Source organism: Centruroides vittatus, unplaced genomic scaffold (assembly GCF_030686945.1).
Source record: "Centruroides vittatus isolate TY-2023 unplaced genomic scaffold, ASM3068694v2 scaffold_3293, whole genome shotgun sequence".
Lineage (NCBI taxonomy): Eukaryota > Metazoa > Arthropoda > Arachnida > Scorpiones > Buthidae > Centruroides > Centruroides vittatus.
The window spans coordinates 432,268-449,809 of record NW_027122702.1 but is presented as its reverse complement, the minus strand read 5'-3'; positions in this window follow the sequence as shown (position 1 = coordinate 449,809).

The window sequence follows — 17,542 nt, the reverse complement described above, 5'->3', positions numbered from 1 at the left end:
CCTGCGTAAGGTACGGAAGAATCTGTTGATAGTGCACGTTGTGCAGGACTGTTAAGGGAGATAAGTAGCACACGTTTTACAAATGGATAAAAAAAAAATGCGTTTCTTTAACTACTGCAGCTAGTCATACTTAAGTTCCTAAAACCCGCCATGAACGAAATGGTGTACATCGAATATCAATTTCTCACCAAAATAATATATTATGTGACATTGCCGACCAACTAAAAACAATTTATGTGTAAGTGTCTAGTGTACAATAAGAAACTGTTTATATGGAAGTGTCGCTACTTTCAACACCTAGAAAACAAGGTGACGGCCGGATGTTTGAGCGATTAAGACTTCGGTCTACCGCTCTGACATCGAATTCAGGTTGTTGAAGAACCCAGGGCGGTTTGTACCTGATGTGTCGAGTTCCATTCCATGCAGTCCGGCAGCCCACATTGTGGATTTTAAGAAACCAAAAATGTGTAAGATTAAGACAGTTCTCGATGAACAAAACCAGCTGCCATGATGCTTGCAAGTATGATGAAATATACGATAAGCACGAAGATCTTTAACGAGTTAGCAATACTGAAATACGAGCGAGATTTGTGCGCAGATAATTTCTTACCACACTAAATTTAACAGAAAAATTCATCACAAAACGATTATTCATGCTAATGTGTGAAATTCCATTTAATCGATGCAAGATGTGTGCTTACCAGAGCCCCTTCGGCCGCCAATTTAAAGTATTTTAATCTTTAAAATTGGCGTTTCCACTTCCCGGGACGAGGACCCAGGGGTTGGATTTGTGGGAAGCGAGTGTTCGGGTTGTTTCATTGTGTCGAATTACAATTTACATACACAGAACGAGGCGCTTGACGTGTAAGTGCGTGAGTGTGAGAATTCGAGTAAAGGTTAAACGGTGTATATCTTCGTGTAAAGTGATGTTATGTCCGTGCGGGTGTGTGTGTGTGATCGAAGAACATCTTCAGCATGTCTAAAAACAGAAAAACAGTAAATTACGATACGAGAATAAGATGTGTTGAAAATGAAACGAAAGAGTTCTTACCATCGGAGACTTCGGAAAATATTCACTTGTATGATAAATGGCCACTTCGTCCTCTTCGTGGTAAAGTTGGGGAGGGAGAAATATCTCCCTCCCAAATGTTCCTACAAAACACAAAGACAGTGAGAAAAGGAGAAGTTGATTCATTTATTACTTAAGGTGAAGATTATTACCTAAGGTGAAGATTATTACCTTTACCAGAAAGTCTTTCTTCCCGAACAGTGTCATGAGGAGAGCGAAGGACCTGACCTAGCCTAACCTAACCTAACCGGAAGCTCAATCCTCGTAACAGCTGTTTGGGAAGAAAGGTCGGCCGAATGTCGCGTCCGGTGAAGAAACGTGTTACGTCCGGGTGGTCACAATCGGGAGTCAATTCCGTTGTCGTCGACCGAGTGTCACGTTCGGGAGACAAGTCCATGGGTCACGTCCGGGAAAAGGTGTCGAGTCCGGGTGAAAAGTGTCAAATCCGGTCAGATGTCGCATCCGGGTGCAAAGGACGAGTTGGGGAAAATCGAAGAGGATCACCGCCTAGGCCAAGGGAAACGCAACCACCCGCAGCAACAAAACCACGGTCCCCCGACTTCGGCGGCGCTCTCCTCCGATTCTTCCCCGTTCCGACTTCCGAAAGACGATGGCGACGACGTCGCGAGCGTGGACGAAGAGGCAGACATCGCGAAAATAGGAAGTAACAACGAAACTCCAAGAAGAGGACTCGGAGGTGCTGTCACTCTCTACGTCTTTTACAACAAGGCCTGTGGCTGGCTGCTCCCTGACGACCTTGGCCAAGTGGAATGGACTCAGAACTCTCCTGCCTCCTGGAGAGTGCCACACCACACGCACTGGGGGAAGGTCGTCACCACCCGCTGCCTCTCGCTCGACGGTCTCCAACGACACCGAACATTCGGCAGAGACCAAGTCCACCCCCGGGTCCTCGAACGTCTCATCGGAGCCGTCCGAGGAACCCCCCTCCCTCCGGCGCCACCGCATTCTTCCGTCGGAACCTCCGGCGAAACCACTCCAACATCTTCATTCTGAAAAAAAAGAAAGTTTGCAATTAGTCGATTAAAACAAAAGCCTAAATTTTTTCGAGGAAAGCAAAATGCTCACCGCAGCTGCTTTTTTAAATCTAAAAGATTCGAATCCGAAGAGCAAACGGACGACCATCGAACGATGTGCCGAGATGTCTTCTGGGACTGATTCTCCAAGTAATATTAAATAAATTCTTACGTCTAGGGTCAATATGGACTAAGACTTATCTGAAAAATCTTCAATCTTCTCCGCAAAAGTCCGCAAACCGCAAAAAAAACCAACGCAATCCAAGAGCACAAGAAAAGCACGTCCGACCACAACCAGAAACACAATCGAATGTGTGACGTTTTTCGAACAAACGTTAAAAGACGCGTCAACAATGTTCGAATTACCGGTACTTAAAAATTCGAATTAAAAACAGTCAAATTTATTTTTTAAAATTAATTTATAATTTTTTTTAAATGTTACTTAAATCGTTTTCTTGTGTTTGGAATTTGATAAATAAATTATCTTCTGCATTTACATGGTGCAGAATGTCCAACGTGAAGATCTTTTTCCATTCTACGTCTCGAGGCTTGACCATCTCCGAAAATCGCCCGAAGTTTGTTTGAATAAACATCTTTTTTGTCCATTTTCGGCCGTGGCATGAAATAAATCAAATTCTTAGGATTTCGCCCAATATTATTTCGCTTTTCGGAAAGGTTCCTCGGTCGCCGTCGGGGTTGCGGGTTTCGCGTATTAACGCAACATCAAACTGTATAAAGTTAATATTAAAAATACCGAAAAACCTTCATAATACGTCCGAACGAAAATGAAGTCCGACACAGAGGATAAACAGATTGAGCCAGGGAGAAGCCGTCATTCTTTTTCCTAGAATTTCTGGCTTTTTAAAGGATCTCTCCCAAATTCTTAATTTGACAGATTAATCAATTTGACACCTCCGTTCGCTTGGTCCGCGAGTGTTGATTTAAATTTGAAACTTTCGCTGGTATCTCACACCATGATATTTTCTTTTCTGACGGCTAAAAATTTTCCTTTATGTCTTCATTACTTAGAACGCGACAATTTTGCTTTCGAAGGAATGCTACATTTATTTCCAAATTTTGTCATGTCTACGAGAGTCAGAATCGAAGCTGGATTTTTCTGATTGACATTCTAAACATTCCAATCCATTAGTTCGTGTCGACCCGTGACCTCACGTTGCTGCAAATTGAAAAATTTGTAGACTTATAAATTCCCACAGTTGTCCGTCCGCTGTCTTAACAGCGGTCGCTCACCGCTGGCCCGCTCGCCATTTTCCCCCGGTCCTAAGCTCATAGGCATCGAATCTCAAGAGACCCTGATATACGTTACACGGGCCCCCCTTTCTCTTGTTAACGTCTATTCCCCACATGGCGTCCAGCCGGCTGTACCGCTGGACTCCCTCTTGCGGAATGACCACTACCCTCGCATTGTGTGTGGAGATTGGAACGCTCATCATCTCTATTGGGATAACGAGTGCAACCTCCCAGACGGCGCTGGCCGCACCCTCTTCGATTGGTTCTCAACAGTAGATTTATGCAGTTGGAATTCGGGGGAGCCGACCTACTTCCACCCAAACGGCTCGTCGGCCATAGACCTGACCTTCTGCTCCCCGGACTTATTGGGTTCCGCCTCGTGGCGCCCTTGCGCGGATACATTAACTAGTGACCATGCACCGATCTCTATCACTCTATCCCTTCCGGGCACCCCTAGCCCGACGACTGCCCCACGTCTACATCGTACAAATTGGGGTCGCTACTCCAATAATCTTGATCAGCTTTGGACCTCCGGGGATTCACACCCTACCTCTACAACGCCTTCGTCGACAACATCCGTGAAACAGTTACCGCTAACACGACAATTCGCTCTATTCCTTCCTCAGGTAAACCGCCGTGGTGGACCCCCGAGTGCGGCCGCATTAGAGCGCAAAAACGTCGTGCGTTCCTTCTAGCCTGTAGGTGGGCGTCTTACTCCTGGTGGGATAAATACAGGCGAAACTCCGACGGAAGACCCGCCAGGCTCGCCAGGTGGGGTCGTCTGTGCACCTCCTCCTCCCAGTCAACGCTCTACCGCATCTTCCGTCGTCTAAGGTCCCCACCGATGACCACGGTCACCCAACATATAATCCAAACGACGAACACTCTACTCAGTCCTATACAGCAGATTCCACCCATTAGCCACTGGTAGGGAGCCATTTGACTAAGTGGCCGACCTCATACACATTGCTCGTTCCATATTTACAACTAAAAAAATAATCGGTTTCATTATTTGCAGTTTTAAGATTTAAAAAGAAAAGAAAATTTTATGTCATTTTTATGTACGTTTCTTTACAAAGCTATATTTATTTATAATTTTCTTTAAAAGTATATTCGTACAATTGAAGAATACTTTGTACCAGGTATGAATATACACCGCACATTTTATTTCACCAAGTAAGTTTTTATAATTTTATTTTTAATTTTAGCCCTTATATCATGGCTAGCGATTCAGAATGTAATTGCGATATTGAAAATTTATTTTTAAAAAGTTTAGGCTCAAGACCATATAATGAAAAAGAAAACATTATTAAAAGAGAAAGACCAATGCCTAAACGTCGTTCTAGAAAAAAAAAACGAAGGAAGACGATCACGTGATCGGGCGTGCGAAAGGCCATTGGTGGAGAATAGCGGTTCAGCGCGTCCACAGCATTGACGTTTCGGAGCGAAATTGTTCGTCATCCAACGTATTTTCGTTAATCGCAGTCGCATTTTAGAAAACAGAGAATCGGGAATGTTAAAACTTCCTGGACGTTTCGTGGTTTCGTTTATTAAAGTGACGAGTGGATCAGCCTTGCATTCGAGGCTGGTGTTAGGGATAGAAATGGAATAATTATCGTGACACGGATGTCTCAGATTCTTAAAATCATTCTCTTCACTCGGACAAGCTAGGACCATGAATTTGATCATTTGTTGACAAACACTTGCATTCACGTTGACAATATGGCCGACCTCGTACACATTGTTCGTGCCATATTTACAAATAAAAAAATAATCGATTTCATTACTTGCAGTCACATTTCTGTAATTGATTCATTTTAAATATTTAATTTCAGCGCCAGTCTCAACACTTTGATGGTCATCGTCTCGGACGGCAATTCTGTTCTCTAGACCAGGGATGGCCAACTTTTGTGCACATAAGATCTACTTTTTATCGTAAAAATGTGTCGCGATCGACTTGTTGTCATAGGCATAGTCTAAGTGGGAAGGGGGAAGTGTGAAATACATACTATGTTTATACACTTTTTCAGTACGAAGTGCACTCGCTGCTTATGAGTCGAGTCATAACTGCATGCATACAGTTGCGTTCGGTTACAAATATAATACATTAAGTCAAGACATCGCTAGCGATCGACCAAAATTGGCTTGGCGATCGACCGGTCGATCGCGATCGACTTGTTGGCCACCCCTGCTCTAGACAGTCGCAAACGTAAATTTTTCATTCCCAGTGGTCATTATTTACCTAGCTGGTACGGTCAGCTCTCATCCCACACCCCTAAAAATTGGGTGGACCCCTGGACACGTTGGCTTTCATATTAACGAAGCGGCAGACCAACCTGCTAGACATGACACTCCCACCGGCTCGTGGTGGAGCAGTGGCGTAGCGTAGTGGGGGCGGCAGGGGCGGCCCGCCCTGGGCGGCACTTTAAGGGAGCGGCAAAATTTCACAATAAATAATAATAATACCTAAATAAGGGGGCGGTAAAATTTTCCTCCGCCCGGACGGCTGACACCCACGCTACGCCACTGTGGTGGAGACCTCTTTTAGCACGTGATTTTATATGCCAGATGCGGGAATCGATCATCCGCAACTACACAGATACCCGGTTCTACCATTTTTCGGAGAAAAGGTCGCGACCATCTCCTACTTTTTGTCTCTTGGATTTATCATCACGCCTCGTCACGTCACTCAGAAACCCTATTGGCTCGACTCCGTACTGACACGGCCCCTTTGAACCGCTTCCTCTATTCTCGACGCCTGCGCGCTACGCCAGGATGTTCTCACTATGGCTCGCCTGAAACATGCGTCCATTACTGGCTTGTCTGCCCGCATTACACCAGTGGCGTGCCGTCATTGGAAGCGATGGAAGCGCTGCTTCCACCTTCCAATGACCTTCCCTTGTATTTTATAAAATATAAATTTTCATATTTTAACGTACTTTGCATTAATTAAAATTAATATTTTATTATAACTGCATTATGTATCTTTTACAAATTTCTATACTACATGTGAAAAAAACGATAAGATTGCTATTGTATATTCGAATAATTCGGTGGCGGAAGGAATGTCGAAACCAGGTGTTTTTAGTTCAATATGTGTCGGTACAGAGTCTATCTTTGGTTCCGTTTTGATCCTTGTTTGCGTTTTTCTTCCCCTTCCTTTGGGGGTAAATGTCTTTTGTCGGCTATCGTTTTCCACAGCTCTACTGTATTTCTAACTCGACTTGCCTACAGACGCAACGCTGCTAGCGAATACCATTCCAAATGATAATGTTGTCCTATCATAGTTTAGCTGAGAGTGGAACTTGGGGATTCCCCAATAGCGCACAAATTTATTAATATTAGGCTCGTATTAGAATATTTATATTGTTTTTATTATTTATATGTGCAATTTATTTAAGTAAAAATTATTTTATATATTTTTTTTTATTTCTATTATTTCTAAACATGAATCCATAGTAAATTTATAAAATATTTGAAAAAAATTGATCTGGCATGAATTTTTCAGCGACCCCCAAATATTTTTCGCGACCCCCACTTTGAGAATCACTGGTATAAACGAGAGAGGACGAAGTGAGAAAATTTACGTGTCAAAGAAGAAAAGAGTCTTTGATAAATCGGTCACACATTAAAAAAGGACAAGAAAAAAAATTAGTTTATGATAACAGACAACATCATACCCTCGAATATCGAAATAGAAATAAGTTATAAACGAGGATAATTTATAAGGCAGCGATATCGTGTATTATTTACTATTTTTTAAAAAATTAATTATCACTGAAAATTATCATGTATTTGAAAGATTATTATTTTTTATGTACGAAATTTTGAAAGAATTTACGTTTTTAATTGAAAGAAATTAAAAATTACAAATAAATATTTGTTTTGTGTGTTAAATCCTCTGCACGTGACACTCAGTCCAGCATATTGATTAAACAAAATAAACAATAGTCTAGTTATTAAAATGCTTTATTTCAGCATATTATAAATCATCAAAATCTAATCACAATTTATTCAAAATTACAATTTATTAACTCAGAATTTAAATTGTAAATTAATACACCAACCAATTTTATTTACCAATTTAAATAAATATACCATTTTGTTATGAATAAAATAACAACTATAAAAATCAGCTTAATTTAATTTTTAATTAAATTGTTAATAAAGATAAATTGAAGAAATTGATTTATCTTAACATTTTTGTACATTCTGCATGCATGACTGGAAAAAACAATAAAAATAACAATCAATAATAAAATAATTTGAGTAAATTAAAATTTTATATTAAATTGTAGATTTACCAACAAAAGCTATCTCTTAATTTTAATTTATGTATAAAATACTTGTATTTTACATAATTTCTGTTAAAATAGTATTTCTTTTGATTAATTTAAATAAAATCCTGACCAGAGATCGATGGGAAAATTTTAATTATTACATTCTAATATTACGTTAATATGATATAGGGGAAGTATGGTTGATCGACAATATTTTAATCCCTCGCTCTTTCTTACTTTTCCAGTTGTTTTATATTGCAGAGGGAAAGTATAACGATCTGTCAGAAACCGATCCCCAAGATTTTTACATTTTTGAACTTAGGGCACCTCGAAACGCCGAGAAATACAAAAAAATTTGGGGGTAATTTCTGTATATGTTAGTATTTGTAGGTGTGTGGGGAAAACGATTTTGTTCACACTATTTGAAGCTTGATATCGCCTGTGCTTATTGTCGAAAATTTCTGAAAGTTTGCAGGGAAATTTGTTTATTACATGAATTGATACAATTAAATTTTGGTGACTAAAGATCGAGGAGATGGGGAGATAATGCGGATCGTGTGTATCTTCAGTAGGGTGAGACTTGGCGATTTTACTCGTTATTAGCATTGACAATAGTATAGAACCTCGCTCTTACTTTTAAAAATAAACATTTTGAGTTATAATAATTAATAACATAAAAATTATTTTAATAGATTATTTTAACAGATAGTGCAATACATAACTTTGTAAAGAACGAGTATTAGAAATAATAATAATAATAAAAATATTTAAATAGAAAAATAACAATATTACATTTTTCTGACAAAATTAATTAATTCTAATTTACAAAAGCATTTCAATATTTAAAACAGTATAATAATCATTCTACACAAGTTAATATTAGTTAAAATGTTTTGAACTATTCTGTTTCTTTGCAATTTCAGTGATAGATAAGCCTAAGTTAACAAACAATAATATTTTCCCATCTCATTTTTCTTTAATTTAGGAAATTCTTCCTATTTTTTTAACGATTGATTACACATGATAAATAAACTGGAAAAAATACTCTGCTGTTTGAGAATCTAGGATGCAGGCACGAATAGCATTTCTTGATAACTGTTACTTTAATAACAGTAATATAAATTTAAAAATTTAACTTTTCTAGATTATAAACGCTGTGTTTCTAAATTGAGATATCAGCTGTTTTACAGTTTTATCGTATTTTCTTTAATTTTCGCAAAAGTGAAATGGATAACAATCAAATCAGTCATTACATTGTTATCCCTTCTTTAATATCCCTAAAATAATATTTTTCAGAGAAATTTTAAATTTTTGAAGTAAATTATAAAATATAAATTTTATCTAATTTTTGTGCCCCACTTTAGCATCTTAAGTGTTACGTCATAATATTAAACTGCTAACGATCGATACGTATTGTTACATAAATTAATTAAACAAGCTCCAAGTACTTTAGTGATTATATAACAATTGATGTAATAATTATTTAATACGTTTTATTTATATATATACTGTAAATACATTTACTCGCATAATACTCACATCGAGAGTATAATAAAAATATGGTTTATCCAAACTGTAAGCACATTGAGCTGAACCGAGACAGTTGATATATTGGTTATATTCCTAATAATATAAATATCATCAATTAACGAAATAAATAATAATTAATACAATATTTAGAAACAGAAATAAGTTACTTCTGGACAGAACCGCAGAGTATTACAAAGAAAATCATCTATCTCTCCTACTGTTGGATAAAACTGTATTTGTTGAGCACAGTTTTTAGCGAGTTCGAAATTCTAAATATCAAATATTAAAAAATGATTATATGGAAAATTAATTTTAAAATAAGACTTTTGCGAATATTTAAGAGCTTACAACTTCTTATCCATTTTGTCTCACGCATGATGCATAGTTTCTTTTTTCGTCACAACTCAATGCTAATTACAATAGAAATTAGAAACGTAAAAATATAAATATATTTCCATTAAATTTCATGTAGATTTTCATAAGCTTAATCAGAACATTACGAGGATAATTAACGAGTAAAACATGAAAATATCTATAAGCAGTATGTTACTAAAACACATACCACAAAAACAATCCACGGCTCGTACGACATGTTCATATGGATTCACACGTCCAATCCCTGAACCTTGTTGAAGCAGTTGAAAAGATTTAATTGAAGGAAAAACAATAGTAAATATGAATAACACTAGCATAAATGTCATATTCTTTGATGTTTTCATTTCGTTTGGTAGATTTATGTGCTTATATATATATTACGATGTGGCAGTAGAACGTGCACAGAAAAATAATTTCAGAACACCTAAAAATATAACAAGAATTTTAATACTAGAAAACGTAATTTAATTTATTAATGGTTGGTTTAAGAATGATCCAAGTTTGTCTTTATTATACTGTATTTTTATGTTAAAAATAATTGAAATATTTAACGTAAATTTTAATATAGTAAATCTAAAATTTTAACTTTCAGATATAATAGAATTTTAATTAAATTATAATTTTAATTTTATAATTGCAATTATTTATTCAGCTTCATGTCTATCTAAAAGAAAAATATTTTGGCAAGGACACTTCCACGAATTTCTCAGTACATAAATATTAGAAAGTTAAAGTTAGGTGTAGCGCCTTCTATTACGTTACTTTATTGAAAAATAATTTTATATTATTAATTATTATAAAAAAATAAACAGCTTATTTTAGGGTAGAAGTGAGTTTTGCAAATAATGAGTAAAAGTTTCATTACAAAATAAATGAGTCACGTGTTATGTCTCTAGTGGGGTCAAATAAAGATACGACTCCATTTGAGATTTAACGCTGACCTTTATCTATCTTTTCATCCTTCGATCTTTAACTACGAAAATTTATGCCTCATACAAATAATCTCGCTAAATTTCAAAATGTTTCGTGTATATAGTCAAAATACACACAACGATAAGAAATATTGTAAAATGGTCTGACATTTTTGGGCTCTTTGAGGGGACCCAAACATGAAGAAATGCAAATCAACCGGAAGGATTCAAAATTTGTCCGATTACCAGACCATCTATCTGTACGTTAACTTCTATAATAGCACAGAAAAAAAAAATTCTATATTTAACACGTGTTAAAGATCGTGTATTTAAGTCTTAAATGTTCCCTGACAAAAAGTGACTTTACTAAAATAAATGTTTTCTGCAATTTGTATTTGCAAATCAAAAGGAAGCCAAAACAAATAATTACTTTCTATTTGGATACGTACTATACATTCCTCGCTCATGTGTTTATGGTGAAGAAAGATAAAATACAGAACTTACCTTGTTATAATCTATTAAAATATGCTGGACTTTAGGTTTTATAAAGTTAAGTTCTCACGCGTCGTTAAAGTAAAGTTGCTTAAAAATTTATGTTCACGTCTGTTCGAATTCTTTTATACTATTTCATATGAAAACACCAGCTGCACGTGTTGTCAACATACGAAATTTGACATGTATAAAAATGGAGTTCAAATTGTTATTTGAACTCCATTTTCTGATAATTAACTTTTAAAATGTAGAATATTTTAGTTATTTTATTTTTTGATAGAAGTTTAAATTCTTATTTAATTAATAACATAACGTCCTTTTCTAAATCGAGTTTGAAGATGAATAAAATTTAATTTAAAATTCAACTTGAAATTGGTTCAATCTGTACTTTAACTTATAAATTAAATTATTTATCTTCCGAAACAGTGTTTTGTTAACTTTTTCTTTGATTCACATACACAAGTCGTGTTTGTGAATCAAGGAATTATAAATTAAATTCAGAATAATATTAATCATTAATAACAATTGATAGTATTTTGAAAAAATGCGGAAACGATTTAGTTAATTAGACAATTTATGGAAGCTAATCACCACAAAACATACAAATAGGGCGCGCAGACTCATACTCACATACACCCAACACAAACAAAACCAAACGACATTCGACAATAAACGCACACATAGATCATATCCCAAGTTAAATATTATTGAATTTTAAATTTGTTTTTAACAGAGACGCCCAGAGAGAAGATTAAATTGGTTTAAATTGTCGAGGAAGTAAGAGCTCTTTTTACAATATTTTGCTTATTTCCTTTAATATAATAATTTAATTTGCTATAGGAGCCTAATCTGTACTTTCCCTAAGCCTCATTACCTCTTGGTTAGCTATGGTTCTTAATATATCACAGTAAATTATTAGTATATAGAGATATTTTTGTATTAAATTTTCACATAGTTAAAAAAAGTTTTTTTTTTATAAAATATTAAAACTCCACATTAAAATTAAAAGTTTAAAATCGCTATGAAAGCAATTAAAGCTGCGGTATGTGTCAAATTGGGAGTTACATAAATTATAATACAGATATCTTTGTACAACACGGTACTTCTACAACACGGTTTCACTCTAACACTGTTTGAAGATTGTGGATGGCCCACGTATAACACGACTTTCGGTTTCGCTTTAACACACTTTCGGAAATCCTCTGTAAGAAATTAACAATTTTTAGGTAGGTAAGTTTATTTAAACATTTTAAAACAAGTACTATGACGAATATAAAATCGTCACTAAGTTTGAGCCTACTAAAGATACACACGACTCATTTATCTTCTCACCCCTAAAACTTTAATTAACAAATTTTAATAGGGTCAATGCCACTAATAAACAATCTTCGATGCGATATTTCAGAAATTTTCGACAAAAAGCACAGGATTTATTAAGCTTTAAAGAAGTTGAACAAAATCGGGCCCTTCAAACACCCACTAACATCCATACAGTCAGAAAAAGCCCAGAAAACTATATACTTATGGTCAAAAAGAACTTATTAGAAAATCGTACATAACTTCCATACAATCAAAAATTGATATTGTAAACTTAATTTTTTCTTTTTCTTTATTTTTCTTTTTTACCTATTTTATTATTTTGTTATTTATAATTGTATATACATATTACTGTAATTATTCCTCGGATTGAAATAGCTCAATATCCCAAAGAATTTTGTATTTTAAATGTGTTCTTAATTGTTCTGTGCAAAAAGAACACTTATCAATGTTGCATGATTTTTAAAAACCTGAAGATGATCTGTAGAACAGGTTGTTATGGTTAATAAATAATTCTCAGTCAGATAAGGTGTTGTGAAAGTTAAGATTGTCAATTAATTATTAATTAGAAATAAATTATCAATTGCTTTAATAAACATATTTCTCTTAGTAACGAAAAAGAATTGTATACTATAGCTAGCATCTGAAACCTAACCCTATGTTTTGCACTAGTCTTTTGTTTCGTATAGCACGGATTCGCATAACACGGACTTTTTCGGAACGTAGTTATCGTGTTATACGAGAGATACCCTGTAAAGATTTACCCAATTTTCTTAAAATACTTTTGTTGGGATGTTTATAAATCCAAAAGTTTTAATAAATTTATAATTTTTAAAATTATTTACTAATATTTATGTATAAGAAAAAAGCAAGAAAACGTGTTCTCAGTTCTAAACACTAACTCAGAAAATAAACAGTCACAAAACAAAAAATGATATAAAAATAAAACAGTGCAAGTTTTTTAAAATATTTCATTTTTTTTCTAGGCTAGAAAATATGATAAAATAAAATTCCGTTTTCTGATATAAAAATAAAAACTGTGATATTTGTTTTGGGTTTCCCGTATTGCTAAGTTAACTCGTCTTTCATTAATTACAGAGAACTTGAATAGTTTTTCTGACTTCCAACATAAATTTGCAATTAAAGAAGAATTATTAGATAATTTCTAAATATATTTTTATCAAAATTAATAACAACACCGCCATTTTCTAACGCCATTATTACCTTTATAGACACGTGTTAACGCCAAGTAATCATAAAATTAGCACGGTAAACCGTCACAGATACAATTAGAATTATAAATTATGTCAATAATAATATAGGTCACAAGTGTCACCATTGAAGTTGATATTTCCGTTATTTATCGCGAAAATAATTGAATATGCCTTTGAAATAAAAGAAAGTAAATTTATTTTTTAAAATTCTTTAAATTTTCTAAAAGCACGACAAAATATTTATTCAATTTTCTTAGAATTAACAGCAATAATGTTCAATTAATGATTTTATTGCCGTTAATTATAATAAAATTTTATAGAACAAATGAGGTCAGTAAATATTAACAGAATTGAAAAACATGTATTTACATAAACAATAAACATAATTAACATATAAAGCGAATGTTTCTGTAGTCAGTAATCAAAATTAACCTAAATAAAACGTGGATTATTCGATTATGGAAACGCGACACGTGGGTGATCTGCCAAGGGGGAATGCCTCCCGAGAAATATTTCATGGGAAACTGGCTCCTATTAAAGTGTTACAAACGTGACAGAAACCCGCAAAACTCTACGTGGCCAGCCCGTTGGCTAGGCGCGAATCCACGACCAACTACCAGTGTTTAGTGATTTTATGCACTGGGCACTGGTAGGCTAAACAAAATAGAAATGTCTTCGCAGAATATACAGGTATGAATGGATTCAAATATATTTTTGATAATGCCTTCAAAAAGTATTGCATCATCGAAGAACATTTTAAAAACATTGGGGTAGGCTTGAAATCATAATTATTGCACACTGTATATCAATGACATCACCAGAAAATGACTTTGTGAAAAGTAATAAATTTGTCATATGACCAAATTACAGAAGGTTGTTTCAGCCTTGTGAGAACTTTCTTAATTGAGCGGAGCTCTTCATAAGTCAGAAAGTGTTTGTCAAATCTGCTTGATCGAAGTTTAAACGACCACACCACCATTAAACCTCATTTTTGCAAATACGTTTAATTCGGCAAGGCCGATGTAGTGACGAAACCGGAATTTATAATTCCATATATGGACTGAGACATTTAAGGTCAAAATTCGTCATGTAAAGACTAATGGTATAAGTTTACAACAACCACACAACACCTAAACACGATTTTTCGCAAATATATCAACTTGGCAAGGACAATGTCGCGACGAATCTAAAATTTTGAAATTCGATATATGGGTTGAGATATTCGTAACCAAAATTCTCTATGTGAAGTCTATGGGCCGATGCCAGTTGTAACTTTAAACCAGTGGCGTGCCGTGACATTTGATGATAGGGAAGCCGAGCAGGAAGCCGACTTACAGGGGCAATCAATTAATTGCGCGTCAGGGCCGTTCGTATTCGTTTGTTCGATAAGCCAGTAAAAACACCTTTAAATGTATTTTTATAGATTATCTGACGTACTTAATAAATAACAGAGGTAATTATATTGAACTTTCTTATTAGATTCAATAAATTCTCTACGCCCTCTAAATGCCAATTCTTGTTTTGAGAAAAAACATATAACGTCTATTAATTTAGATATATCCATTAATCGTAACTATCTTGTTATAATTTTCAATATATATTTTATATTGTCTACCAATATTAAATTCTATTCTATTTTGATTTCCAAATTGCTTCAATTTTACGAAAGAATCGTCATTCAAAACAACATACACAGAACACCTTTTAGATTTGCAGCAGTGTTTATCGTCAAAATATCGAAAAATTTTTTGTTGACGTATTTATATTTAACTTAGGCATTGGTTTTTCTCTTTTAATAATGTTTTCTTTTTCATTATATGGTCTTGAGCCAAAACTTTTTTAAAGTAAATTTTTGAATCACTAGTCACGATATAAGGGCTAAAATTAAAATTATAGAAAAACTTACTTGGTAAAACAAAATATGTGATGAATATACATACCTAGTACAAAAAATTCTTCAATTGTATGAATATACTTTTAAAGAAACTTATAATTAAATATAACTTTGTGAAGAAACGTACATAAAAATAACAAAATATTCTTCACTTTTTAAATCTTAAAACAATCCACTTGGTGAAATAGCTCCCTATGAGTGGCTAATGAATGGAATCAGAGACGTCCTGGTAGGTGTGCAGCGCGTGCATGCACGCAGGTCGCCAAATCCCGAGGGTACCGATACCGGTCAATGTCAAATGCCTCTTTTGTCGCATTACTAGTATACCTCAAAGGACGCGACAGGGCTGTTCTAAATTTTAAACGTTTCTCGCCATAGCTGTAAAAATCTAAATATGTTAAACTTAATAGTCATTTGTTTTCTAACTAATTCGTTTCAATACAAAGTGTACAGGGAAATCAGTTTCCCCCACTGCACTGAGCAAGTGATTGGTTAGGTTAAGCTTTTGTTTAAATAAAATTCTGGCTCTTTCAGCAGGGTTTCATTTATGTCCCCACTCCCTAATCTCTTAATTTATTTTATTACTTCTTAGTAGAAATAAGTCGAAACCAGTTACTTTGTACTTGAATATCTGTAGTCCTGGGAAAACATTGGAAGACAAATTTTTATGATAACAGATATATAAATCGTAAATTTAAGGAAAATAAATTCTAGAGGTTTTTTGGTACCATTATATTGCATCATTTACAACCAAATTTAATGAATGACACGTACACGTCTCATTCATTAAATTTGGTTGTAAATGATGCTGCCAAAGTAAATGTTAATTTTTTAACACTACAAGAATTGTACACGTTTTTTCTGCATTTCCTTACAGATGGGACATACTATAATCGTAATATCACCGGTTTAACATTGAAATCCGTAAGTAATATAAGATGGGAGAGCAGAATAAACGCAGAATAAATATATCGAATATTTTAATGATTTTTTTTTTATTTTTAACTCCTGTCAACTATACAGAATTATTATAAAAACATACCAGTAAACTCCTATCGGTTGGGTTAAGTTATAATTCTACTCGCAATTCACATAATGGGGCGAGGGCAGCCGAATATCTAGCAGGCAGGCGGCTAACAGCCCAGAACCGTCCGGGATATAAAATTAGATGCTTTATGCGTGTGTTGCTTCTACCAGCTAAACCGTGACGTTGGTGCTCTGTAAAGTGCATGCGCCAATGCCTATAATCTGGCTGCTTGAAAGCTGACAAGCAGGCGGCTAACAGCCCAGAACCGGTCCGGGATATAAAATTAGATGCTTTATGCGTGTGTTGCTTCTACCAGCTAAACCGGGTGAGGTTGGTGCTCTGTAAACCGCATCCGCATGTGCCAATGCCTATATAATCTTGCTGATTGGAAACTGACCCGGTTTCGACATTCCTTCCGCCACTGAATTATTCGAATATACAATAGCAATCTTATCGTTCTTTTCACATGTAGTGTAGAAATTTGTAAAAGATACATGATGCAGTTATAATAAAATATTAATTTTAATTAATTCAAAGTACGTTAAAATATGAAAATTTGTATTTTATAAAATATAAGGGAAGGTCATTGGAAGGTGGAAGCAGCGCTTCCATCGCTTCCAATGACCTCACGCCACTGACTTAAACAAAAGCTTAATTGAACCAATCTCTTGCCGAGTACAGTGGGGTCTGTTCTCTTCATAATATTAGATGTAATAAAGACAGAAATTTTTCCAGTTCAATGAGAGTGACCGAAAAGTTGTAAATTTTGGAAATTTCCGTGAACACTTGGTCCTAAAACGAATTAGTTAGAAAACGAATGACGGACAATCTGTTAAGTTTAACATACACTGGACGACAAAAAAAATAACGCACCACGAAGGACTTGTTGGATTTGAATAAAAATTAGTATGTTGCATCATCATAGCTAGATATGTAAATGATTAGCTTTTGGGATCAGGTTCCTGTGTTGTATCACCACCAGAGGGTAGAAAAGTGCTTCCTCTGTCTGGTATAAAGGTGCACACTGTGATGACTTGTGCATATGTCCTGCACTTGTGTTGATGGTTGTGACTTCGTTGAGTGATAGACATGCCTCTACGACACATTCGACGGCCTTACGTTCAGTTAAGTGAGTTTGAGAGAGGTCA